The sequence below is a fragment of the Gopherus flavomarginatus genome, chromosome 1 (genome assembly GCF_025201925.1).
Source record: "Gopherus flavomarginatus isolate rGopFla2 chromosome 1, rGopFla2.mat.asm, whole genome shotgun sequence".
NCBI lineage: Eukaryota > Metazoa > Chordata > Testudines > Testudinidae > Gopherus > Gopherus flavomarginatus.
The window spans coordinates 136,260,571-136,287,829 of record NC_066617.1 but is presented as its reverse complement, the minus strand read 5'-3'; the positions used below and the strand labels follow the sequence as shown (position 1 = coordinate 136,287,829).

At 40.9% G+C, this 27,259-nt stretch overlaps 1 protein-coding gene across 8 annotated transcripts in view; it reads left to right on the top strand.

The window, feature by feature from the left end:
• Positions 1 to 247: 247 nt before the first annotated feature.
• The window catches only part of DUSP16 (dual specificity phosphatase 16), a 104,931-nt gene continuing 77,919 nt past the window's right edge, over positions 248 to 27,259 (top strand). For 6 of the 8 annotated variants that reach the window (XM_050965372.1, XM_050965390.1, XM_050965419.1 and 3 more), the window contains exon 1: positions 248 to 741. The gene's annotated coding sequence lies outside the window, so the exon portion shown is untranslated. Of the gene's footprint in view, positions 742 to 17,773; positions 17,883 to 19,913; positions 19,934 to 27,259 lie in introns of those variants that run through there. The other 2 variants (XM_050965400.1, XM_050965440.1) reach the window with 2 other exon arrangements.

Genomic DNA, 27,259 nt, shown 5'->3' with positions numbered 1-27,259 from the left:
CAGCAGCAACTTATTTGAATAGCTCCCTCATTGTAGCGCCGCTCTCCAGGCTCCTCCCAGGGGCTGCCTCAGAAACAAAGTATTCAAACAGGAGTCCAAAGGGAAGAAATGTGAACCCCGCCCCCTTTCAAGCGGAGAGAAAAAAGGCCAGGCAGCGCTGGCGTGACACCAGCATTAGGTTCACTTGAAGCATGTGCTGAGGGGGGGAGACGCAGCCAGAGTTGGGGGCTGGAGCTACTGCTGTGGGGGGAGAGAGAGGAGCCGGGGCTGCTTTGCCAGAGGTGGCTGCTGCTGTCTCCTTACCCTGCTCCTCTGCCCCCCCTCCCCCCAGGCTGAGTTCATTCACTGGGATTGGTTTCAAATGACGCCATCTCTTTATTTTTACACCAATGACCTCATCCCAGGAGCTTGAAGTTTACTGACCAGCAAAACTCTCTCTCTCTCCTCCTCCTTGTGTCTGTTTGTTCTAGCCATTTATTAGTAATTGTGTGGTTCCTTTTGGAAACCTCAGCCTTTTTAACTTTCTTTTTCCCTTCGCAGCTTTTTTTTTTCCTTCTTCCCCCCCTTCATTTTCTCAAGCCATCTGGAGGGGGGGAGGAGCTCCAAACTTTTCCCCTCTCTCCCCCCCCCCCTTAAATAGATCAGAATAAAATTTTAAAGAAGAACAGCCTGGAGCTTCCCAGCGGCTGGAAGGAGAGAAAGTTGGGTCTGGCAGCAGCTCCAGTAGAGAAGAAGCTGGTGGTAACTTTTTTTTCCTTCTCCAGGAAACAAACGGGGGGGGGGAGTAAGTGTTGAAAAGAAAGTAGAGGAAGAAGGGGGCTGGCAAAAGGGTTTGGGGGAGTTTTCTCCCTGGGTTCCTAGGGGCAGCCCCCCACAAACAAGTCACCCCCTCTTTCCCTCCAGTACGATAGGGACACCACTCTAGGGTGGGCTGGAGATAACGATCTGTGATCTCTTTGCAAGCAATCTTTAAAATCTCCGGGGTGGGTTGATCCTCTTCCCCAGTGTTCTGCTTTGTGGTTTTCTTGACTTGTGTTCTGGTAGTGGTGTGTATGTGTGTGTGTTTCAGTGTGTAGGCCCTAGGAGAAGAGGGAGATAGCAGCTAAATGAATTGGGGGTGAGGGAAGGTGGTGGAAGCTGCTAATAGTGATGGGGTTATGATATTATTCCATGCTCTCTCCTCATCTTCCCCACAATCCTTTTATTTCCCCCCATCCCCCGATTTTTTATTGGAAGGTTTGTTTCTCTGGCCCTCACTGGTCTACAGTCCCTTTCCCCACCTCGTATGGGAAGAAGGGGGGGGACAGATGAGCTGCCGGTGTGAGACACTTTTTAGGCTTTAAAAAAGTACCAGTTCCTAACTGTTGTGCGTTTTTAGGTCTCTTAAACACTGCAAGCTGTTTTGTGGTTGTATGGGGTTTGGTTTGGTTTGTTTTTAAATTCACCTTTGGGAAAAGTACATAGCTACCTGTCTTAAATCCCAGATTTTAAAGGAGAGAGACAGAGAGAGAGAAAGCAGGGCTTCCTTTTGTATGGGGAGGGAAAAAGCATGATTTTAAAAACAAGCAAAAAATTAGGTAGTTTGTTTACATTAAGTGTATTAAATAAAACAACCTTTTTGGAGGATGTTTTGGGAATTTCTTGACTTTGTTTGTTTTTTGCTTCCAGGAACAATAAGTGCTTCTGACTCCCCCCCCCTTCAAATTTAGTAAACAGTAATTTGAATTCATGATTTCAAATGTTTTGAATTATTTAAAACAACTAAGGTTTTTTTAAAAACCATCTCATTTTACGGTATTATCCAAAACTTTAAACATGAGTGAAAGTACTGCCTTGAACTATACTAAATATTTTAACTAAGCAAGCCAACAAAATGGAGGGTTGAGGTAGAATCTTAAAAGTTACCTGTGAAACGTTACCTTGATTCCATTTTAAATATAGTGATTTTGAAAAGAGCTTGATTGGTGTTTTATATTACTTCAAGCCCTCCCTGGAATCATTTTCTGAATGTTTTTAAGAAGCCATGGGAGAAGGAAACACCTCCACACATCAACATGTGCTGAATAAGGTGTATGTGACAAGTCTATTGCATAACCTGACCAGCAGTGGTGTTATCAGTGTTCAACACTAGTAAACTACATCTAAGATGAAGGGCACTAAGCTGTTAAGAAATCTTAATATGTTTTTGTACAGTTATTGCAGCTCAAATTGATTATACGTGTATTCTCTTGTCCCTCCTTCTCTTCATCTTCCTCCACCCACCAGATGAAAGGCATCACTAGTACATTTTACTGTTTCAGCTATGGCTAATTTTTGCTGGAACATTTGGTATATATCCATTATAACATAAATATATACGCACACTTTAAACTTGCTGGAGGCATTTTGAACTGTTTCTCACTGAAGAGATGTGTGTTCAGATTCTCTCTGATTTTGTGTGTGTGTGATCTTGCTTTTAGAATGTATTTCTGTTCCTGGCAGCATGTGGTTTGGTGGACACACAACTTATGAAATCACAACTGCACAAGAGGAATTGGATTTTAAATGGGTGTATTTTTAGGGAGGGTGGAGAAATGTTAAGGATTAATTTCTTTGTGTGGTGTTCGCCTTGCTGGCTCACTTGAAATTGGAGCATTCACAAGCCTATTCCTGAGATGAAATATGAGGGAAGTGTGTATGTTTAAAAAGCATATAGGGTTTTTTTGGTGGTGGATGGGAGGGAGGAAGGAGGAGGAACTTCCCTTCTCTCTCTCTCTTTTTTTTTTGCTTCAGCTTCTGGAAACTGGAGAAAATTTTAAAGAATATGCTATTCCCGAAGAGTTCATACAATGACCAGATATGTTTATTGGTGTTAGCAGACATTCCATACAGACATAAAAATTTGCAAGAGGTTTAATATATTCTATGCAGTAAGCTTCCTATGACAGTAGTGCTTGCACGTATCCTGATAGTGTGTGTTTTTTCTTAAATACAGCAAAAGTAATGGAGAAGGAAGTGTAAGTTCTAGGTGACAGCAGCAGGATTATTTGGGGCGGAGTTAATATTTTAAATGTGCTAATGTCTCAAAAGACAGTTCCAAGTGTTCTAAAAATCCAGTGTACTTTATTCCTTATCTAGATCAGGGAATTTTTTTTTTTTTTTTTTTTTTTACTCAAAATAAATATATTTGACTCTGATGGATCTAGTTTTCTGTTTCTAAATGAAAATACTGGGACAAAATCAGTCCACAGTTGCATCAGAGTAACTATGGAAATAAATGGGCTTGATTCATCTTTGATTGTGTAAAGTGCACACTCTTGGTCCAGTGGGGATAGCTATCCTAGCAGGGGCATTTGACCTTGGTAGAAGGGTGGAGTTATGGTTATAGCTGCCATATGCAATTGCAAGCTTCAGCACCAAACAGACTTTCTGCCATGAGAGTCCTATGCTTCAGTTTCTTCCAGCAGAAGCTGGTGGTGCGCAGGGTGAATGGAGCCAAATAAAGTTACTGGATTTACACTGGTGTAACCAAGAGCAGAATATGTTCCTCTTCCTCTCTGTCGGAGACCGATCTAAATAATTCAGCTCACTAAGGCTTTGGAGAGCTAATTTAGGGTCCCCTTAGGATCTCTGGAAACCTTATTATGTCTCAAATGTATTGTCCAGCTGATAAACTAATTCCAGCTAATTTTCAGGCTCCTGTACCTGGAGGTGAGGCAAAATCCTGTTGCCAAGCAAGCAAAAACCTGATGTGGACAAGTGAAATGTTGTTGTTTACTGCTATAAGGCACAATACTGACCTGCACTTAAAAAATTGTGGCTGTGATGACTGGCCAGTACCTTTGACTTGAGGCTGAAGAAGAGAACTGGCTTCCCCACCTCAGGTTTCATGTAAATCCTACCGAATGGCAAAAGAAATGGATCATTTCCCTTCCTAGGTTCTGATCCTGAAATCAGCTCTAGGACTTCGGATTCTGCCCAGGCACAGTTCATTGCACCATTAGGGTATTCTGTTAAATTATTTCTCTGCCTATACTCAGTCCCGTGCATCCCCATGCTGCATTTTGAGAAGAGAGGTTAATTAGTGATGTGCCCCATACTGCATTTTTGTGATTGCCACTAAACGCTAGTTAGGCATTCACAAGGAAACTGAGGCTGGGGAGGCCATTTTTCACTCCACTATTGCCTGGTGCTTTACTAACAAGTAGGAAATCATGGGCATTGCCCTGAATGCTGACCATCTCAAGTGGACAAATCACAGGACAGACCATGGAGTTGCTAGGGCGAACCAAATCACAGTAGCTGTATTGGTTCAGCGTTATCTTCCTTGGTTACTAAGCTGTGTGGCTTGGTTTATTAGTCATTGTTGTATTTTAAAATCATATAACCAAGGGAGAAACTAGCCCCAGAGCAGAGAGAAATGAAGTAAGGCAAGCTAAAATAAGTGCATTTCTGAGGGAGACGGTTCCTGGCAGAGGGAACTTGTCACCTTTAAGTCATAAGTCCCAGGCTGTCAGTGCACCTTTTGATTTTAAGGTAGGTCAGACCAGCAACTTTCTTTTCTAAGAGGGGATAGTGAACATAACACACACACACTCTCTCTCTCTTCCCCCCGCCCCCCAAACCCTGCCAAATAATTCATTTGGACTACTTTTAAAAACAAACAAACAATAAAACAATAAACTGAGAAACATGTTGTCCAACAATGAGATTGGGCCAAATCAAATGCCTTTGTGAAAATGCCAATATAGGAACCAGAAAATTCCATGTAGGAGAGTATCTGAATTCCCTCTGTATTCTTCTATTGGGGGAATTTGACCAGTGGGTTGAAGGGTCGGAATTTGCACATACCCTCCCCTACTACACAGTGGAAAAAACCTGGGTTCTGTCCCACGAGCCACATGGATTGTGTATAGAGGGGTCCCTTTATGTACCGATTCCAAGAATATAATCTGGCTTGCGTCTGTCTCTATTTTTTATTTTTAAATCTCTTGAGTCATTGTGGCTATTTTGTTGAGTGTTGCCTGGGCATGTGTGGTTATTAAAAAATATAATAATGCCCTGGCTTTCTGAGTAAACTGATCATCAGGAAATGGCAAATTCATTTTTCATGGCTGTTAATTGTTGGCCTAACACACACACATGTGGCATGTGTGTAAGTTCTGCATGAATAAAAGATGAGGTCAAAAGATGTGGCTATTGGTTGACACTCTGATGTAAAGCCTCTTGTGTCCGGCTCTGGTTTCAACCCAGCTGAGTGCAGTAATGATTGGAAGTTATTGCCATCTCTCTGAGGTGAGTGAACTGTGAGTCTGTCATGTTTCTAGTAGATATCTGAAGAACCAAATCTTCTATTCTGTTACATCAGTTATATAACAGTGTAGCTCCATTAATTTCAGTAAAGTTACCAGGCTACAACTGGTGCAACAGAGTGGAGAAACAGGCCTGGAATCAGAACTGCCTTCACCACTAGAGGCGGTTCTGAGTTGAAGCACATTGCTGGGCTAGGAATGTTCCCACTACTGCTGACCTTGCTGTACCTCTGGATAGATGTTTTTTGGTCTTTCGGGCTCTCTCTAGTACTTTCATTTAACGTCTGAAGAAAAATAAACATGTATTTTAAGGGAAAGTTTGGCTCTGTCCTTTCTAAATTTCTGTAGTTTAGTCAGAGCATCTCTTAGTTTGCTTAGGGATCTGGCTTGCTGGCAGCTGCTGGCATCTCTAGTGATGACCTTGTTGGCCACCAGTAAGTTATTTTTCCTCAGTGCCAGAAGCAAGTCGGCATCTAGGGGAGGAAAGAGGGGGGGCAAGGCCTTGCGTCTCCTGCTGCACTCTGTAGTCTGCTACTGAGCCAAGACTGACCTACTCAGAATTGGCTCTGAGAAGATTGGCTTCTTTCCATTTTGTGTCCCTATGAAATGCTCCTGCGATTTAGAAACTAAGTGAAATAATTGGGCAGACTAGAGAAGCAGGGAAGAGAGCAAAAGAAAGTTGCCATTGGTGCTAGAAGGTTTGCTATGACACTGCACTGTGTGGTTGTATCTTTTTAAACTTCTGAGGTGCAGTGAGGTAGGCAGAATGATCCTTTCTTAGTCTTTTTACCTTTCCTCCATGTTCCCAGTCCCCCACACTGCAATTCTTCTGATTTTTCTTCTCTTGCACTGTGTGAACCAACTGAATCATTAGCTATAGCATTTATGGTCCATAAATATGCCAAATTAATTGGTGAACAGAGTGCTTTAGCTGAGGAAATCCTTAGTTAAATCTATACCTTTATTTGACACAACATGAGCCATGCACCTTCAGCAAACTTTTAAACATTTCTCTTCAGTCACAATATTAGAATTGTTGTTATATAACAGATAGGATCATCAAAACTATAACTAACCATTCTCGGTGACTCAACTAAACCCACTACACACAGACCCTTTTAAATGTGTTTTCACACCCTTTTGTTTATAATATTTCATGTTTAAGGCAAGACTGTTTTATTTTTACATGTAACAAATATTGATCTGCTTGTGTTCCGTCTTCTCACATAAGTTTTTAATTTTTTTAGATAATATAAAATACATCCTATTTTTCTTATGATAAATCTCATTTAAAATATTGAATGATAACCTACAAAAAATAGAATATGAAATAGACATTCTCCATAAAACTATTAAGTTAGGTCAAATTTCAGCCCTAAACTACTGGACAAGGTCTCTTAATGTTGAAATCAAACTATTGATAATTAGTTTCATTGTGCTGTACTTAATTTTGCTCTGTGAATGAAATGGGCCGTTTAGTGTCTAAATTATAGATTAATGGGTTTCTGCACATACGGCCTTTCATTTAAATGCCCTTGCATATTTGACTTCAATGTTTGATCGTATTTAGTGGTGATGGGAGGCAAAAAGATTGACCTGAGTGCTAAATGGTAGCAACATGTGACTGAGAACTTTTGCAGAGAGCATAAAATGAAGAGGACAACAGAGACTAATTGAATGAAATTCCTTTTATGCACACATTCTTGGGTTTGAATGACTAGTATGTATTCAGCCTGCTGGATTAGGCGGCTTTGGCTCTGCATGGATAGCATAGATGTTGCTCTCAAAATAGGAGAGAATTTGTAGGCAGCTTCCTCCCCCGACCCCTTACTCCTGATAAATTAGATTCTGTACTTCATTTTTCTTCTCTTTTCCTTAGTTTTATAGTATGACTTGTTTAAGGCTATATCGCTATTAATTAAACAACATCCTATCTGTATAATTCACTCCTGGTTTGAAAGGCGCCTGTCTCATGCCAGGATTTGGGTTTCAGGCCAATGAAGCTATTGCAGTGTAGTATGCATGGGGAAAAGGTAGGGTTGAGGGCAAGTTTTAGTGCCACATTTCAGATAAGATGTTAAGGTCTTGCGTGACTCTGGGTATCTGTAAGTAAGAAGCTGATGAGCCCCCTAATATATTCTAGCAATGTAAGATAAATCCGACTGTTCTGACTAACTTGTTCTCTTCCCCGTTGAAACGGGTTCTAATTCTGAAGGCTGTGTGTGAGAACTGTTTAAGAGCATGTTATGACTTCAGTATTTCCCTAAACAGCAACCATGCTACCAATTTCCAGTTTGACTGTAATGCTATTCGGAATATATGAAAGGTACTATATAAAATCTAAATTGCACTCTAATTCAAATTTTATAAAGACACATCAGTTAATGAGAAATAATTCTATAAAAAGTAGATGTATGTGCTTAATGATACCTTAATCATTCTCCTTCCACCTTTGAATTCAGTGCAACCAATTGCTAAAAGAAAAACTAGCTGCAGCTACACTTGATTTAAAAGTTGATGTTTGGGTCACGTCTCTGCTTTACCCTGCTTAGACCATAACACAGCAATCAATAGACAAGTAAATTAGGAATAGATACTTCCCAGAGCAAAAGAGCATGGCCAGCAAAACAACAGTATCCTAGTATTATCCTATTACAGATGCTCCCTGGGTTATGCAAGACCTGACTTATGCAAATTCACACTTACGGAAAAAGTTCCATAAGCCAGAAATAGGATTTTCGAGTTGTGGAAATTTTTGCATAACATACGGATATACATTTCTGACTTATGCAAAATTCGAGTTATGCAAGGCTTTCCAGAACGGGACGATTGCGTAAGTTGGGAGGGCGTCTGAACTCTTGTTAAAAATATTTTAAAATTACAAAGTACATTAGGGCCAAAATTTAAAGAACAGCTAAATTTAATCATCTCAATTGACATTTAAGAACCTGCCTAACTTCCTGTAGAGCTGTCAATCCAATAGCTTCCATTAATGTTGGATTTTGTTCTTCTAGGCTCAATGTTTGCTTTCTTATTTAAAGAGGAGCCAGACCAGAAGGGGTGGTTAAGGAACACCTAGTTATGCTTCCTTTCACTTCCCAGAAATATCACCTCACTACATTGTGTCACCCACATACTGTCAATTATATAGTTAAGCCTGCTTAGTCATTGTGCTGCCTTGTCATTTTTTCTTAAGAGCCAGAACTTTAAAATTTCTGCCTCGGAACAATCATCTTCCCTTGTGATGACGACAGAGTTAAAAAACGTATAATGCCTTCCTGAATATTTTTGAAGAGACGAGCACCATGTTCATTGTCTGTTCTGGATTTTGTAATGATCCAGGGGAATGTGTTTTTGAAGGCTTTCAGCCATTTGTCTGATTACCAAAATAGTTTGAAGAAAAGAGTTAGATCTGACTTGTGCCCCCTCCCTCCAAAATCCTCCTTTGGTAGTGGTAGGATGTTAATCATCAGTACATTAATTGCTCTCATTGGAAGAGTTGCACTAAAATTGGAGAAAATTAGAGAGATCTTGCAAATAAAATTTATACAGCAGATAGTATAACATGAACGCTGTTTAAAAAACAAAACAAAACTATTCCCTTCTCATGTAACTCATAAAGATGTCCTGACTGCTGAGCAAGAGAGAAAACACTTAAGAGAAAATATAGATGTCCAGTCTTAGCACAGAGGCTTAACGTATTGTGAGTTCCATATAACAGTCCAAAGATCAAATCCAGAATAGCAGAAGACAAATGGAAAATCAGCTATTCATACTGTAGAGGAGCAGGCACTTTGAAAAAGTTAACACACATTATTGCCTTTGGGGTGGGAGGGTGACATTGTACTGATTTAAGCGAGACACACGTTTTGGGCCTAAACAACATAACCCAGTGGCTTTTTTTGCCTTTTTTGGACAAACTTGAGTAGCCCTTAAATCTTTTACCCTGTGAACCAATGTGGTGGGACTTGACAACACAGTGCAGGTGTAACCTATTCTGGTATGAGGAAATGCACAGTAATATTCTATCTGCTGCTTTTGTTGAGATGAGACCTATAGAAGAGCAATGGGGAGGCTTAGGTACTTTCTTTGTCTCTAACAGTGTTGTGAATTATTAATGACCTCTGCCTGTTAAGGGACAAAAAATTTAATGGCAAGTCCTTTATGTGCTGTATTTAATTGTGTAGTAAGCAAGTATATGTAACTATTTTTGTCCAAACAGTCTGTATGGCAACATCTGATTTTAGGTGGGTATGAAATGTCATCATTGTTGAATGAGAACACATCTTTCCTTTAACTCAAACCTTGAGGGGGTGAGGTAGGGATGTAGTATTTTGAGAATTTTTTTTCTCTCTGAAATGTATTGAATGACTAACCTTTTTCTAATCCAGCTGTGGCACAAATATTCAAGATTATGCACAAAATAGGCAGGATATTTCTTGATCGTTTGGCTTTTAGGTCTCATGTTCAGTCTATAATTAACATGTTGTAGAGTAGGAAAGGATATGGGGGTGATGGTGGTGAAATCTTATCACTTGACTCAACAATTGAGAGCTAGCCTCCAACCCTTGTTCTAATAAGAAACCTCTGGGTTGTATTGTTTGGGGTTGTATGCACTTATGAGGGCATCACTTAGCAGCACCTAAAAATAGCTGAGTATAGTGACATTTTGTTAGCAAACACTAGTTTAAAGAGACACAATGTTTGTTTTAGGAATTTTAAAGAGTACCAAGTTTTCTTACAGAACTCCATCTGCTTTGCAAGAAAAATGGCGTTTAGGGCATTTTAAACCAGGGTGAAATCTTTAAAGGCTTAGGTTACTGAAATACTTTAGTTAAAATAATCAATTTTTGTGGAGGTCTGGGTGAGGCGTTTTAAAAATTCCTTAGGAAAAGTCTGTCCTTAATATGGACAAGTGCTGTCTCTGGCCCTGATTCAGCAAAACACGTAAGCTTGTGATTAACTAAACAAAGTGCTCAAGTTCTATTGAAGTCAGTGGGTCTTAGGTATAATAGGTTCTTTGCTGAATTGGTGTATCTTTGAAGTGGGAGAAAATGTTTATTTTGAGATTTATCTGAAAATAAACAATGCTTAGGGGGATGGGACACAGAGATTTTTGGAACAGTTATGTCAGAAATCTCTTGCACTGGTATTTGTTCTGTATGTGTTTGTCCTATCCGGTAACCACTCTTTTCAGGAGGGCCAGCCATTATTTTTAGTGAAACATTTGCTACTTTTCTGTTCTATCCCTCCTAAAACACTCTCTTATATTAATATGGGGGAAAATAACTTTTATTTCTTCTTTAAATGTCTCTAATTGCTGTCAGAAGTTGGCTGTCATGTGTTACAGTTGGACTTGAAAATTCTACTTACCTGTGGAAAGTAGGATTTTTAAAAAGTACCCCCCCCATCAAATACCATCAGCTTTTGCAGAATGTAAGCTATAGTAATTAAAAACAAAACATCTGCCCTCCCAACAAATCAAAAACATAAACAGAACTGCTACCATATTTTTACCTTCATTCCCTCTAAAAAATTTCTAGCTGTTATGGCTGTATATATAACTTTGGCCAACATAAACCAAATATACCTTGATGTATGGTACCATCTTCCCATGTTTGCAGACTGAGCTTCAATGCCTCTGCTGCTGCTCAGAGTGTTCCAAGCTTCAGTGGGTGGAAATGGCTCAGTCTTGCCAGTTTTCTCTGTGGCTGTCCACAGCCAGGTGGGCAGCGGTGAAACTGATGAAAATAAGGCCAGTTTGACTTTGCTGCTGCTGTTTAGGATAATGGGGATGAAATAAGGAGGGGACGGAGAACAAGTAGGGAATGCAGTTTAGAGGAAGAGAGGGCATGATATAAGGAGACAGAAGGAAGAAGACAAAAGGAGATACATAGAGTGGAGACAGTGCATCTTTTCCTGCACTATGATCTAGTATGGGAAAGAAAAGGAAGAAAAGTAGAGTGAAACCTGGTGGACAAAGGAGATGTTGTGCACTTTTTTGGGGGGGCGGGGGGAAGCTATTAAAATGGAATGTTTGAGTGTTGTAATACAATTGGGCTTTGTTCTTTTAAACTACAGAGAGTGTAGTTCTAGGTTGGTGACAAGACAGGTATTTTCATTGTGATTAGTAGCATTGTGCTAGAAGGTATCGAGTAAGGTTGTATTCCCCTCCCCCACCAAAAAAAAAAAAAAAGGCCCAGCAACAACAACCAAAGCCCAACTTTGGTATAGTGTTTTAACATAGGCTTTTTGCAATTCATATATGGTAATCAGATGTAGTCCAACAATATTTTAGGAAGTATAGGAAAATACAATTTCTGATAGGCTCAGTATTGCAAATACTACAGGTCCAACTAGAGAATGTAAGAAAACTTTAATACTAACTTGCTTTGAGTGGGAGTTACTTTTAAGAGCGTACTGTTTTTGTAAGTTTGTAGTCCTAGTTCAATTTAAATCATCGTAATATAATAGGCACGCTTAGGGTGACCAGATGAGAGATGTGAAATATCGGGACGCAACAGAGCAACAACAACAAAAAACCTCCAAGAGCTGGTGGCGGAGGAAAAAACAAAAGCGCAAAAAAAACCCCAACCAAGAGCCGCCAGAGCATAGGAAAAATTGGTGGGGGCTGAGTACTCACTGGCAGCTCCACGCCCCATCCCCCCTACACCAGCTCACCTTCGCTCTGCCTCCACCTTCCCTGAGCTGGCTGCCGCATCCTGCTTCTCACCCCTCCCTCCAGCGCTTGTGCTGCCATGCAGCTGATTAGCACAAGCTTGGGAGGGAGGGGTGAGGAGGAGGAATGCAGCATGCTTGGGGAAGAGGCAGGGCCAGGGCAAGGATTTGGGGAGGGATCCAATAGGGCAGTGAGGGAGGGAGTGGGGGGGCCAGGGCAGGGATTTGGGGAGGGATCCAATGGGGGAGGGAGGGGCAGGGGGGCGTGAGCCCCCTCCACCTGTGTGCTGGAGGGCAAAATATCAGGACAATTCACGTCCCAACCGACGTTTGGTCAGGACACGGGACAAACAAATATCGGAACAGTCCTGATAAAATCGGGACATCTGGTCACCCTAGGCACACTCAAAATCCTGCATGTGAAATTAGGATATGTGATTGCTCTTGGAGAAGGTTATATTTTTCCTGGCCTTGTGTTATGGATTTTAAACAGTAAAGCTTAGAAAGGCAACCAACAGATTAATTGCATTTCAAATGCTACACCATAAAAACAGCCTACCTCTTCATCTGGAGAGAGGCCTTGGGACAGTAGGCCACAAATAACTTGCTTGCTCTCAGGCACCTGTAAAGAAGTATTATATATAAATTCCCCGTCTACAGTGCATCTGTTAGTCTTCACTAATTGATTCCCTGATGAATGCATGATTTACTTCCTTCCCGTCCGTCCCCATTTATCCTTGGATGTTTACATCTGTACAGAACATAGGTATGTGGTTAGTTCAGATGGAAGAGAAATTTTGCCTTTAACATGACTTAAAGTTTAAGTGATACAGTATATGTGACTAGTGATCTGGAGTGCTTCTAAAGTACACCTCTACCTTGATATAACGCGACCCAATATAACCCGAATTTGGATATAAGGCAGTAAAGCAGTGCTCCGGGGGAAGGCGGGGCTGCGCACTCCGGTGGAGCAAAGCAAGTTCGATATAAGCATTGTATTGAGGTAGAGCTGTATGTCCAGTCCAGGAGACTGATGCCCTTTAGTCACAGCAGGCACAGTGGTGCTTGTGTTAGCTTCAGCAGACCACCCGCCATTATTTATTTATTTTTTTTTAAATTTAAATAATCTAGTATTCTATTAGGGTTCACACTGAGTGATGTACAAACAAATAGGAAGAAATGGTCACTGTCCAAAAAGCTTCAATCTCAACACACAAAACAGAAAAATATTGATCGATGCCTTATAAGCAAAATATCAAAGGTATAAAACTTCTCTAGATGTTAAAATAAATATTCCTCAAACCATTCTCTCTCCCTCTCTGTTCTGACCTCTAACCAGCCTGCTCTTCTATTGCTGACCAAAGATCAATGGGCAAGATCTTCAACTGAGGTAAATTAACATGGCTGTGTTAACTTCAGTGCACCAGCTGACTGTCCCGCTTTGTGTCTAGTCTGTCCTGGAGGGACCGTCAAGGCATGAAAGCTTTCACCTCTCCACACCTATTCAATGCTTGCTTCTCTGCTGAGACAGCCAATAGTTGCAGTTGTGGCTTTGTGATTGGACATGTCTGCTAGAAATGAGACTGAAACAACAAATTCATTTCAGATAGTCCATCTAAAAAGCTGTAAAATGACAACTGTTACTGGTCACTACACATCAGGACTGGATTGAACTGGCTGCTTTGAAGTCTGAAGGGTTCTATAATCCATTTTAAATCTCTTGGTCTCCCAAGAGATATTACAGATAGTCTTCATGTGAGGATGAATTTCAGTTTCACTGCTTTAGTTAAAATTACTGGCTTTTCTGCTCTTTGCTTACTATATATAAAGCATTTTGGAATATTTTGAATGAGTGCTATGTAAAACCATAGTCTAAATAGATCTAGGGACAGCATGTTACCAGAAACTGTTTAATATAGTTTATTTACACTTTTTTTTTTTTAACTGTCTTGCTGTCGCTCTTGGGTTGCGTTCTCTTCACATTTCACAAGCTGAGCAGGGTTGGGCTGAGATTCAGAGAGCACTTGGATATGAGGTCTCAAAGGAACATTTAGGAAATGGTGTTGATGATTCCATAGGTAAAAATACAGAAATTGGTGTACTGGAGCAAGTCTCTCTAACCTAGTATCTTATTTGTGAGTGTGGCTAGCACCTGATGCTTCAGAAGAATGTGCAAGAAACCTCAGAGCAGACAACGAAAAATCTTTTTTTTTTTTTTTAAGATATCAGACTTGATTTGACTTTTCATTTTCATTCAATCCCCTGTGTCTTTGCATTTTGAAAATAGGTAAATAGGAGTGATTGACTTTACCTTGTCCATACTATTGTTTTGTATACCCCATGTCCCCTCAGCAAACTAAATGGTACCAGTCTTTTTAGTCTCTCTCCATATGGAAGTCTTTCCGTACTTGTAATAACTTTTCTTATCTGATTCTGACCATATTAAAAAAGGTCAGAGACAGACAATAAAATTTTTTAAATATTATGTCTCTGGCTATAGCTATATCTGTCTATAAAATATTGTGTATGAGAGAGAGAAAACAGAACTGAACACAGTACTCCAGGTGAGGCTCTGCCATTGATAAAACAGATAATTCAGATAATACTTTCTAGTTTTTTTTCTTAGCATTTGGTTTTTGAATGCTGCTGCATTTGATTAGACATTTTTCGTTGAGCAATTCCACAATGATGCCTAGATCTCTTTTCCATGAGCAGCCACAGCTAATTTAGAAACTGGTCATTAAAATTATTCCTTGCAACCTTGCTTTTGTAAACATTGACTTTAATCTGTATTATGCTTCCCGTTTACCTAGTTTGGTTAGGAACCTTTGAAGTTCGTCATAATAGCCTTGTCTAATCTAAATTTTGTCACTAGCAAACTTTGCCACCTCACTGCTTGTCCCCTTTTCCAGGTCATTAATAAATGTTAACCAACACTGGTCTGAAACAGAAGCATGTGGCAAATACATTAACCCTGCTGTTAACATTTTTGCCAAGTTAACTACCTTGTTTTGTCTCTGTCTCTAATCTGTGGTGATATTTTACTACTTGCTCCATGATTTAGATTCCTTCTATAGCCTTTTGTTAGGCACTCTGTCAGACTTTTTGGAAAGTCCAAATAAATCCCATCAAATAATGGTGTGGGTCTTTTTAAAAAAAAAAAAAAAAAAAAAAAAAAAAGACACTTGACGTACTCGAAATCTAATCTGTTAGAGGGTCATGATTTTCCTTTGCCAAAGTGGTTTCAATTTGTTCCTGTCTTATGTTCTAAATGTTCTATGAAATGACTAAAAGTAGAATTAGCTGGTTCACTTGATACAGAAGTAGGGCTCACGGGCTTACTTCTCTGGATTACTTTTCGTACATTTGCAAACATAGGTACAACATGTTCTCTCCAATCCTTCTGAAGTACCTGATTTTTAAGGAGAGAGTGCATATTCTCAGCTCAGTCGCTTCATTTTTTTTAGTTCCCTCATAACTCTTGGATGTAGATCCTGTGGCTCTAGTGACTTATTACTAGTTAATCAATTTGTTTTAACACATTGATGTCTAACAGTACCTCATCTAACCTACCTTGGGCCTACTATTTTCAGGAAAGCATTTTCCCAGTGTCCTGTGTGGTAAAGCTTAGTTTAAAAAAAAAACACCACACACTTTCTCAACAATACTGTTGTTCTCCTTAACTGCCCCTTTGTGATCCAGTGCAACTGTTAATGCTCTAATCTTTGTACACTTAAAGAATTTCATGCTAGTGTTTTTATATCTTTAACTTTTTGGTCTCCCACACTTCCATTTCACCAGCCGTGGTTTAATTATGCTCCTTTCTATTTGCTCCACTGGGTTTGGATTTCCATTTTCTGAGGCATACTCATTTGTCATGAATAACCCCTTGGATGTTGCCATTTAACCATAATGTTCCCCCCCCCCTTCCTGCTTCTTTTCCTTGTTAAATGGTATGCACACCTTCTGTAACGCTTATGGTTTGTTTAAGTAGCTTTCATGCTGAGACTAAGGGTTTTAATTTCCTCACTTTTGAATCTCTTCCCAACCTCATACATTCAAAATAGAATTGTACTGCACTGTCACCAGAATAGCTCCATCTTTATTTGTGGTGTTTAATGCATTTGCTATTAAGGACCCCTGATCAAGAAGGCCCTTCTCTAGTGGAAATTGCTTTACCTAGTAGACCCCGACATTTCATTAATTAGAAAGGAGATTCTACGGCAGGGTGAATAGATGTGCAGAGTCTGGCAGTGGTGAAAGAATAAAGAGAATATATTGAGCAGCCCATGCTACTAAAAAAGGAGAGTCAAGGCCCTCTGTTACACAAATACATTTGTAATGAAGATGTGCTAAAATCCCTAACCAAGCTGTCATGCAGGAGCCCTGAGTAAGGTTCTGTCTATACTGTAAGTTACAAACAGGTCATGAGACAATGGTTTTGAAATTGGGCAGCTTATATTACTAGGTTAGTGTGTTTGGGCCCTGTGTGCACAGTGGTGGAGATGTAAGCAAACTGCAAAACATGCAAAACAATCTCATGAGGATCAGTATGGCAGGTGTACAGACTTGCCTCTATCCTGAGCATAGATTGGGGGCGGGGGGGAGGGAATCATCAACCCCACAGCAGATTTTCTCACTCTTGTAGCTTTTTTTAAACCATTCCTGAATGGCATTAAAAAAACTCCTGTGTTACAGCTTTTCTGTTGCAAGAAAAGCCTTCATTAAATGAATTGGTGTAATCACTGCCCAACCTTGCCTGAAACAGTATGCAGATAGCCAGAGAAACAGTGAACTGTGACCCCTTTCCCAGCTTATTCATATTGACTTTCAAGCCAATTTGGAAGGTGACCTGAAAAGGTAGGGAGGAGGAAGGAAGAGCAGATTTGTGCCACTTGTTTGGCTTCATTTTGATTTATAAAAGGTTTGAAAAGTTTTTGTATGTGTCTGTATGTTTTCCACCCACCCCCACGTTTTACTCCTAAAAATTAGTGTGTTTTTCGCTGAAGCTCTCAGTTGGAGGCCCCAGAGATATGGTGTGGGGGGGCACTGCCATTCCTAATGGAATAAACTATTTGTTAATCATAGGAATTAAATACTGTAGTGCAACCCCACCTCCCTCATCTTTTAAATGGTCTGTGTAAAAATCACTTCTCTTAATTGACTGGGTGTATTTGGTTGGTTTTTGGGGCATCATAAGCCTGTGATATTATCCATAAGCTTTCAGGAAATCAGGGTAGATAAAACATGAAATTTAATGGGGAAAACTCAAAACATTTCAGGCTGTCTTTTATACATCATAATGAAACAAGACTCCAAGCCTTTTGAAACCACCTCTTAGTTCTTTATCAGAGGGGTAGCCGTGTTAGTCTGGATCTGTAAAAGCAGCAAAGAATCCTGTGGCACGTTATAGACTAACAGATGTTTTGGAGCATGAGCTTTCGTGGGTGAATACCCACTTCATCAGATGCATGTAGTGGAAATTTCCAGGGGCAGGTATATATATGCAGGCAAGCTAGAGATAACGAGGTAGTTCAATCAGGGTTCTTTGTGCAGGTTAAGCACAGTGTTCTTTAAATCATTCAAATACTCTTCCCCTCCTCCCCCCTTCCTTAAGCAGGAATTACCAGTCACACTAGACAAGGTGGGAAGAGACTGGGGTTTCCCCTATGCTCTCGCCTATGAAAATCTTCACACTTTATTTCCCTACAGTCTCTTCTTTGTAACATTTGTAATGTCACTTTGCCTCCATCATGTAGCATCTTTAACTGCTGTTGTAACCCACTGTTTGTGTCACCTGGTAGGTGTGCTGAGCAGTGACACAATCTGCTCGCTATCCCTGGAGGAAATGGAGAGATGCATGCATGCATACATACAAGTTTTGCAGCTGGGGAAATTAGAGCCCAGAACTAGGTATGTGCAGCAACATGGCATGAATTATTGATTAATTTGCAACACTTCTCTTTTACTGGGATCCCTATTTAAGGGACACCACCCAATTTTTAAAAAAAAGTCTGAGGTTTTTCATCAGTTGTTGCAAAGTAACACCTATGATTACTATACGTTTACAAAAATCTGTTTCCGTTGTGGTTACACTGTGCATTGAGAGTGCAATGTTTGTAGTCTGTTTCTCCTGTCTATTCAGTCTGTTTCCCCTCTTGTCCATGAGCCTTTCCTACACTGAAATAGTTATCTGACAATCCTTAGTAGTCAGTTGCATTTCTTTTAAACATTTGTTTAAAAAGAATATAGTACAGAATAAACAGCGTATAACCTTTTCAGCTGCACTGCTGTGACTTTTGCGGCTGGGGAGAGGATGATCAGCACAAGCAACTTCTACACACACACACACCATGAAAAAATGGGTGTTGTCATACCACTTGTAACAAGAGTAATTAATTAAGGTGAGTTATTAGATGAGGTATTAGCAGCAGGAGGGAAAAAAAAAAACATTTGTAGTGATAATCAGGATGGCTCATTTCCAACAGTTGACAAGAAGGTGTGAGTAACAGTAGGGGAAAAAATTAGCATGGGGAAAGAGTTTTTACTCTGTATAATGACCAATCCACTCCCAGTCTTTATTCAAGCCTAATTTAATGGGGTCTAGTTTGCAAATTAATTCCAATTCTGCAGTTTCTTGTTGGAGTCTGTTTTTGAAGGCTTTTTTGTTGTTGTTGTTGTTGTTGTTGGAATATTGCGACTTTGAGATTTGTAATTGAATGACCAGGGAGGTTGAAGTGTTCTCTGGATGGTTTTTGAATGTTAGAATTCTTGACATCTGACTTGTGTCTATTTATTCTTTTGTGTAGAGACCCTCAATTGGCGTAAATTGATTTAGTCACTTGATTTTTAATGGAACCATGCCTGTTTACATGAGCTGAAGATCTGGCCCCATATGAGCAAACATTAAGTGAAATCTTAGGTGTGGTTTTTTGGAGGAGCAGGGGTTCTTTTATGTGTCTGGTTCTCTTTAGGGAAAGGGAATGGAGAAGGAGCCTGCTTTGTGCAGTGTGGAGGTTTTTTTTTTTTTTTTTTTTTTTTTTTTTTTTTAAGATGGTGATTTTTTTATTGGCATCTTCCAAGTCCTTTAAAAACAGTGATCTGTCACCACAGATGGAGTATATATATTTTTTTCCTTTTTAATTTATTTAAAGTCAATTTAAATCATCCAGCCTTCTAAAGTTTGGGAGTGTGTCTTCTATATAAGTTCCACTTCCCCCATCTTCTTCTCCTCCCACACCAGGTTTTGTTGGTTTTTTTTTTTTTTTTTCTTCTTCTGTCTAACCTGACAGGTGTGGTCTGAACACAATAGCAGAAACCAGAAACTCCTGTATTTTAGGCCTGATCTACACTAGAGCCTGACTTACACATAAATTTGCACTGGTTTAACAAAAGGTGTATTCTGCAGAGCAAAATAAACAGCTACAGGTTTAAACCAGTCGAACAGTGCCCAGGCAGGGATTTGTAACAGTTTAGCTAAATCCTTTTAAAACCAATTTTAAGTTAAACCTCTGCAACTTCTGTGTGTAGATAAACATAAGAAAACATCTTTTGTGTGTGTGTGTGCATGTGTGTTGGCTAGCAGAAGTTTAAGCATCTTTTAGCACCTAGAGTAGACCGGACTTACCACCACCTTGTAAAAATATTTCTGTTTCATGGTCAGTGCTAGGAGAAGACATGTTTTAAACCTCATCTTGACTAGATCCTTAGTGGTGTTTAAAATCTTGTAAGCTAATTTTTTTTTTAAGTGAAATAATCCACTGCTTTTCAGACACATCCCTTCAGTTTAGATTAGATCTTGCTATTGATTCTGACACAATCTCTGTGCCTTAGAGTAAATTGCTTACCTTTTGCATCTCCAGATGCCATCTCAGTGAAAAAATAGGACAAGAAATACTTCGCACAGTCACCAAGTGATTGACTGACTGATATTTGTAAAGCTATTTGAAGATCAACATTTCTAGGTATTTATTATAGTTAAAGTTTCAATCACTCTGTAGTAACTTGCTTTCCTTAGCAGATTTTTCTGATTTAAAAATGGAAACTGACCATGGTTCAGGGAACTTGGTAAATGGAAACATTCTCCTTGCTGCATTTTAGCTAATGGCTCCTCTTTGCACCTGATTTGCTTTGACTTTGTTACTTTGTCACTGTGGGTTTTTTCTTTTTATAAAAGGGGTGTGTCTTTTCAGTCTTATGACATTTAAAGGGTCTCTTCCCACTCTCAAAGTGGGAAAACTCCCATTGATTTCAGTGCTGCGTGTGGGGTCACACCATGCAGAGGATGCCATTTTGAAGTGTGCCTTGCCAGCAGGACCTCTCATGCGGGGGTGGGGGGGGTGAGAGAGAGAGAGAGAGAGAGATCGATCCTGCCAGCAGGAGCAGGGCGCTCTTAAAAAAGGCATTTTCCATGCATGAAACCCAATAAAATCATATTCAGTTTTGTCTTGGTACCAGACAAGGGATGAAAGATGGAAAAAAACAGGACTGCTCATCTTAAATCAAGATGAATGGTCCTTCTACTCCTTTCCTTCAGGTGGAACGAGGAGTCTTGTTTCATATACCATCACTCAGTCACCACCCAGCCCTCCATAGTCAGTGCAGGCTGAGTCTCCTTCATCACTCCCTTCCAAGTCCTATGGAAAGGTAATACTACCAAAGACTACATAAGCTTTTCCCCACCGTGGGATTCCCTGGGAACTGTGCAGCCAGATGGTAATTCCTAGTATCGTGACTCCAATGGATCTGTGCTGGGCGTGGGGGGACAGAGCCTGTGACTTGAGAGATCTGGGTTCAGTTGCCTGCTGTGCCGCAGACTTCCAGTGTGACCGGGGGCAAGTCGCCTAGTCTTTCTGTACCTCAGTTTTTCCAAATGTCAAATGAGAGTAACAGCACTTTGCTACCTCACAGGGGAGTTGAGGATAAATGCATTAAAGACTGTGAGATGCTCTGATACTATGATAAAAGGGGCCAGATATGTAGCTTAGAGAATGGAGGGGGTGCTGCCAGTGACCAAAGTTGGTTCAGGGCCTCCATATATGTTCCTGGTATCACACAGACTGGGGGGAGGGAAGGGAGATCTACCAGGTTAGAAAGAATCTTGTCTACACCCCACCCCTGGCAAAATAGTTTGAAGTAGTTGCCGTGAGAAATTCCATGTAAAAAGCACCCGCCCTACCACCACCACTTTTGAAATGGGAAGGCTCCTTTGGGGTTTTTTGTTACCACTTGGGCCTTGTCTAAACACACAAGTTGTACCACTTTAACTATATGGGTATAGTTAATGCAGTACAAACCCCACCCTTTAGTGCAAATGTAGTTGCACTGGTGTCACTATGCTTATACTGGTATAGCTTATTCCTCTTCCCATACAGAAATAAGCTGCATCATTATAGGCATGTGTACTCTGGTATAACTGCATATTATTTAAAAATCACACATCCCCAATGACACAATTATACTTGTACAAAAACTGTGTGTACTCCAGGCCTCCTTCCACTCCAAGGCATAATTAACACTTGAGGGTGGAGGGAAAGCTGTTTTTGTTCAATGTAATGCAACACATGTGCTCCTTCTCCAGCCTGGGGAGATCCCTGCACCCCTAAAGAAGTTCTCCAGAAAAACCAGGGAAGAACAAACTTGTCATTCCTGATATTTCTAGTAATGTTTAAAAAACTACTCTCTCTTGTTTCCTTTTCTTTTGAAGGGGATAAAATAAATAGTCTGGGCCTAGTGTATACACACACAACACTGTTGTTGCATGTCACTTCTAAAATCAGTGGGACTGAAATTTGTCTTTTAAAATTTGCTGTGTTTTGAAAATCAGTTTGAATAAATGTGTGGGGCTTGAAATTTTTTTGGAAGTGGGGTTATAGTATAGTAGTTCTAATAAATGGCTATGATGAAAACGCCTGGTACCATAAAACAATCCTTTCAGAATGGACTTGAGCTAAATATATCACTAATATTTGGTAGAACTCCAAAGCGTTAAATACCTGTGTGGACGATTGTGTTTGGGAGGGTATAGATATTACTTGTTTTGGGCTAAAAAGCTAATGTCACAAGTTGTTGGGTTTTTTTAAATTAATGTGTATTTTCTATATGTTCCTTTTCTGTCTTAGGTGTCTATTAATTTAGCACCTATGAGCCCTAGCCCTGGAACAGGACCCCCATTGTGCTAATTGTTGTTGTACAAACACAGAACAAAGATGGTTCTTGCTCCAAAGAGCTTATGGTCTTAAGTATGAGATAACAGGAGGATACTGACGGGAGTACGAGGAAATGGGACAGCATTGGACAGCATGATAAGTAGTGGTCTTTGCATACCAGAAGCCTAACAATGTTTTTTGTAGGCCTCATGGCAAAGAAGGGTTTTAAGTAGAGATTTTGAAGGAGGAGGTAGCTCTGTGGATGGTTGCAAGGAGTGCTTCCAGCATGAGACAAAGCACGAAGGTGCTCATTTGGAAATGTAACAAGTGAATTGGCATCATTGGCTGATTTGGAGGCAGGAGCTGATATCTTAGTAGTGAATGAAAGATGATGGGTAGAGTGTGAGTAGGCTGTGAAGAGCCTTGAAAGTGAAGACAATCAGCTTACCTTTTGATGTGATAAAGAGGGGACGCCAGTAAAGGGATGCAAAGTCGGGGTGATGTGATCCAAGTGACCGCTAGGAAAATGATCTTTGCAGGTGCATTCTGATGGATATGGATTATATTTGTCAAGGACAGAGAAGATGGTTGCAGTAATTAAAGATGTGAAATGAGAGCCTGGACAAGAGGTTTTCAGCTGTGTGGATGGATAGGAAAGGCCATATGGTAGATATGTGATGCAGAAAGAATTGGCAAGATTGACATAGCCTGGCTGTGAGGACCTAGCGGGAGTTTTGAGTTGAGCTGATGTCCAAATTACAAGAAAGCAGGTGAGAGTCTGGCTATGTAGAGCTGTGGGTCTTCTGTACAGAGTTGGTAGCGGAATTTGTGTTTGTTTGCAGAGGAGAGTACCCAGTGGGAAGGTGTACAAGGAGAAAAGAGGGATCAAGGGACAAAGCCTTGTGGAACCTTCCTCCCCAACCCCTCCTGCCCCTGAAAGTTGGAAGAGGGTTGGAAAGGATTCCCCAAAGGACACACAGCAGGAGCAGTTAGAGAAGTAGGTGCAGAACTAGGAGAGGCTAGAGTCACAGAAGTCAAAGTAGGACAAGATTTCAAGAAGAGAAGCATGGTCCTCTGTGTCATCGGTGCCTGACAATTTAAGTCAAAGAGGATGGTGCAATAGTTCAGATCTTTGGCTAGGAAGAGGTAGCTCAAAACTTTGAGAGACATTTCAGTGGACTTCTAGAGGTGAAAACAAAGCTGGAGCGGGTCTTGGATGGAACTAGAGATTGGAGAAACATGTTCAGTGAGCTTAGAAATGTAACGGAAATGGAGCAGTAGCTGGAGAGACAGGTGAGATTTTGAAGATCCGATTTTGAGATGACAGTCTGCTACTGTGAGGGGAGCCAGAGGAAAGTTAGTGTTAAGTCTGAGGGCTTGTTTACATCACAAAGTTGCAGCGCTGGTGAGGGGGTTACAGCGCTGCAACTTAGGAGGTGTACACATCTGCAGGGCATCACCAGTGCTGCAACTCCCTGTTTGCAGCGCTGGCCGTACTCCCGTTTTGTCTCGGGTGTAGAGGATCCAGCGCTGGTGATCCAGCGCTGGTAATCAAGTGTAGACACTTACCAGCGCTTTTCTTGACCTCCGTGGAATAAGCAGGTATCCCAGCATACCTGAGGATACCTCTCTGGTAATCAAGCGGGTCTCCTTCCCCGCGGTTTGCTCCGGTGTTCTCCGAATCCCCCCCCAAGCGGGTCTCCTTCCCCGCGGTTTGCAGGGGGGTTCGGGGAACGCGAGAGCAAACCGCGGGGAAGCAGGTCTCCTTCCCCGCGGTTTGCTCTCGCGTTCCCCGAACCCCCCTGCAAGCAGGTCTCCTTCCCCGCGGTTTGCTCTCGCGTTCCCCGAACCCCCCCGCAAGCAGGTCTCCTTCCCCGCGGTTTGCAGGGGGGTTCGGGGAACGCGAGAGCAAACCGCGGGGAAGGAGATCTGCTTGCAGGGGGGTTCGGGGAACACTGGAGCAAACCGGGGAAGGAGACCTGCTTCCCTGCGGTTTGCTCTCGCGTTCCCCGAACCCCCCTTGAAGCCGCCCAACAGCGCTGCAGTGTGGCCACATCTAACACCACTTGCAGCGCTGGTTGCTGTAAGTGTGGCCACTCTGCAGCGCTGGCCCTATACAGCTGTACTAATACAGCTGTAACAACCAGCGCTGCAAAATTGTAGATGTAGACATACCCTGAGTGGTGAATGCTAAAGATTAGAAACAGGCCTGACTACAGATTTAATTACCTCCTTTATACCTAACTGTGACATAAAACTTTGAGATAATGGTGTTGTCATTAGCTAATGAAATAATTATTTTAGATTGGCCAGTGATCTCAATCTTGTTTTCTCCCTCACTGCCTTTATTTAATTGCAAAACAACTGGATGACTAAAAATCCAAAAGAAGTCTTTTTTTTTTTTTTCCAATGGTACAGTGGCACTTTTCACCGCTCTCCATTAGTTAACAAAGGGAAACTTTTTTGCTAAAGTTGGGAGAACTCCCAACCATTTAAACTTCTAAAAGATTTATGTTCAATGTCTTTTTAAAAAATAAATAAATAAAACCTCAGCCACGATTCCTGAGGTTAATTCTTGTCTTTCCATCAATCCTTCTTCCAGTCTGTTATTGCAAGAAGTGAACGTGTCCTTAGCCAAATCCAGTCTTGTGATATGTAGTTGTTACAGAGCCAGCTTTTGAGACAGTCTGATAGCAATGTCACATGGGGCACCAGACCGGTAAGGGGAAAATTTACTGCCAGTCTCCAAAAAGTAGCTTGTGAGAACTTGCTTCTGTTACGTACGACCTCATCTCTTTTTGGTTGCTGTTACTATCATATATTTTTGTGGTGCATATACTCTGTTTGGGGAGTGGGTTGTTTTTGTTTTGTAAGACACTGATAGGATGGCATCTCTGTGGGGCAGAATTGAGATACTTAAACTGACTTTTCAGACCTTCAGAGGCTTGATTTCTGGTGAACTGAATGAACCTTGGCTCTGACTTTCCTGCCTTTCCTACTGCTTTTTGTTTAGTTTTTGTTAACTTCGTTTTTGAAAGAGTCACTCAGAATTATAGAGATGCACCTGCAATCCAACATTACCTTAATGAAGCTTTTTGTATGGTACTCTGTGGTCTCATTTGTTTTGCTCTATATTCCTGTCAATTGCAAATGTTTTCGCTGTTTGTGTAGATTTATAACTGGTAAAAGTGCTAGTCTCTAAAGCAGATCACTTTCTCAGGTACTGAAAACAGACTGCCAAATAATGCAAATAAATGTCATGGAAATTATGAGGGCTTTGGAACCTTAGCATCTCTTATCTTTTATGGCTCAGTGGTATCTTTAATGTGAGTGCAGAGCAGATGGGTCCTTGGTTACATAACTACCCATTCACTGAATTGGGCAGGGTTCTTAGGAAAAGTAGTATGTAATCATGTAATTAAATTATCATACTGCATATGCACAGGGGGGATGAATTAAGGTTGTATGGAAAACCTTAAACTGTGACATGGCCTAACTTCTGAATGCTTGATTTTACAACTGTGATATATTTTTTTTAATGTAGCTCTCTTAAGTAATTCCCAGGAGCAGCAACTGCAGGGAAAGTCCTTGCTTTGTTCGGATGGAATCTTAGGAGAATTTAGTTGCAAAACTCTAAGTCCTTAAGGAGCATTACCAACTGCAGTTTATTTTTTGGAGACTTAAAACTTGGCTGAGTTTTCACATGGATGGCAAAAGGCACCACCACGCAACACCAGCGTGACCTCCCTGCCATATGTCAAGGCCCTGCTCCAAAGCACAGAGGCTCTAGGGTTTCTCAGCAAAATGGTTGAAAGACTTTTTTAACATGGGCAAAATATATTTTTCCATAATCTTGTTCTCGCAAACAGCTGAACCGTTTTAGCTGAAACTGTCCAAAACAGCTCAGCCTGAGACAGACACCTGGCATGGGAGAGTTCAGCCCAAATGGTTTACATTTGGCAAAGTTACAAGCCACTAAAAGCCAGGGTTTTATAGGAAGTTCAGGTAACCTCCTAAGAATAAGCAGCAATACCACTCTGCCTGTAATAACTAATTTGGTATTAAGATTTCTGTTCAATAGGGCAGTCAAGCTGAGGGGAAAGTGTAGATGATGGTACAAATAAATAACTACTGATTTTGATTAAAAAAAAATCAGGAATATACTTTTCTTGCTGAAGAACCATCTGATTTTGTTCTGCATCCACAGCTGCAGGCAGGTTAGCTAGACCTCCCTGTGGCTTGAAAAGGTTTTTTTTTTTTTTTTTTTTTTTTTTTTTTCTTCTCTGAACTAAAAACAAACCAAAATCTTATATTTCTGGTGCAATTGGGCTTTAATTTGGTTGGATCTGTGCTAGACATTCAGTTTGTGGCGCTTGGGTCACTTAATTCTTGGCTTCCAGCAGCATGTGCCCTGGCATGTTGCTTCTCAGTCCCAGTATGGTGGACAAACAAGAAAAGAAGCCTGAAGGGAAAAACTTGCTCTTTCTGCACCTCTTCCCAGGGAGACGAGACAGTGAGCTTTGCTGGAATTGTAGCTGAGGAGAAAATGACTTCTCCTTCCCCTCTTGCATGTCTTGATGCATTCCACAAATATATCACCCAGGCTTCCATCCTCGGAGTCTGGGGAAAGCCGAGCTGAGGAGACAACATCTCATTTCCAAGAGCACTCCTCACCCAGACTTTCCCATCCAAGAGGCATCTGGCATTTACAGGGAGAGACTGGTTCTCCCAGTAATGCCATTTTTCTTTCCCTACAACCAGCTGACAGTCACTGCTGGGGACTGCAATCTTGGACTTTCCATCCTCTGCAAAATTCCGATCAGAGAAGCCCAGGAAGATATCTGAATAGATGGAGAGCTGTCTAGCTGATATTTTATTCTCTGGATCTTGGCCTAGTACTTCCAGGGTACTTCTCTCCTGTAACAATTTAAAAGGCTCACTTTTTTTTTTTTTTTTTTTTCCACTCCCTTGTACTTGCCCTTGGAAAATCTGTCTTGTCATTTGATTTGTTGATACTGAATAATGAAGCCTTGAAATGGAGAAAAAACATGAAATGTTATTAGTTTGGAAGAGCCAGGTTATTGGGTCTTGGTTTCCTTCTATTCTGTACGGCTAGTTTCCATTTCTGTATTTTCTGCTATT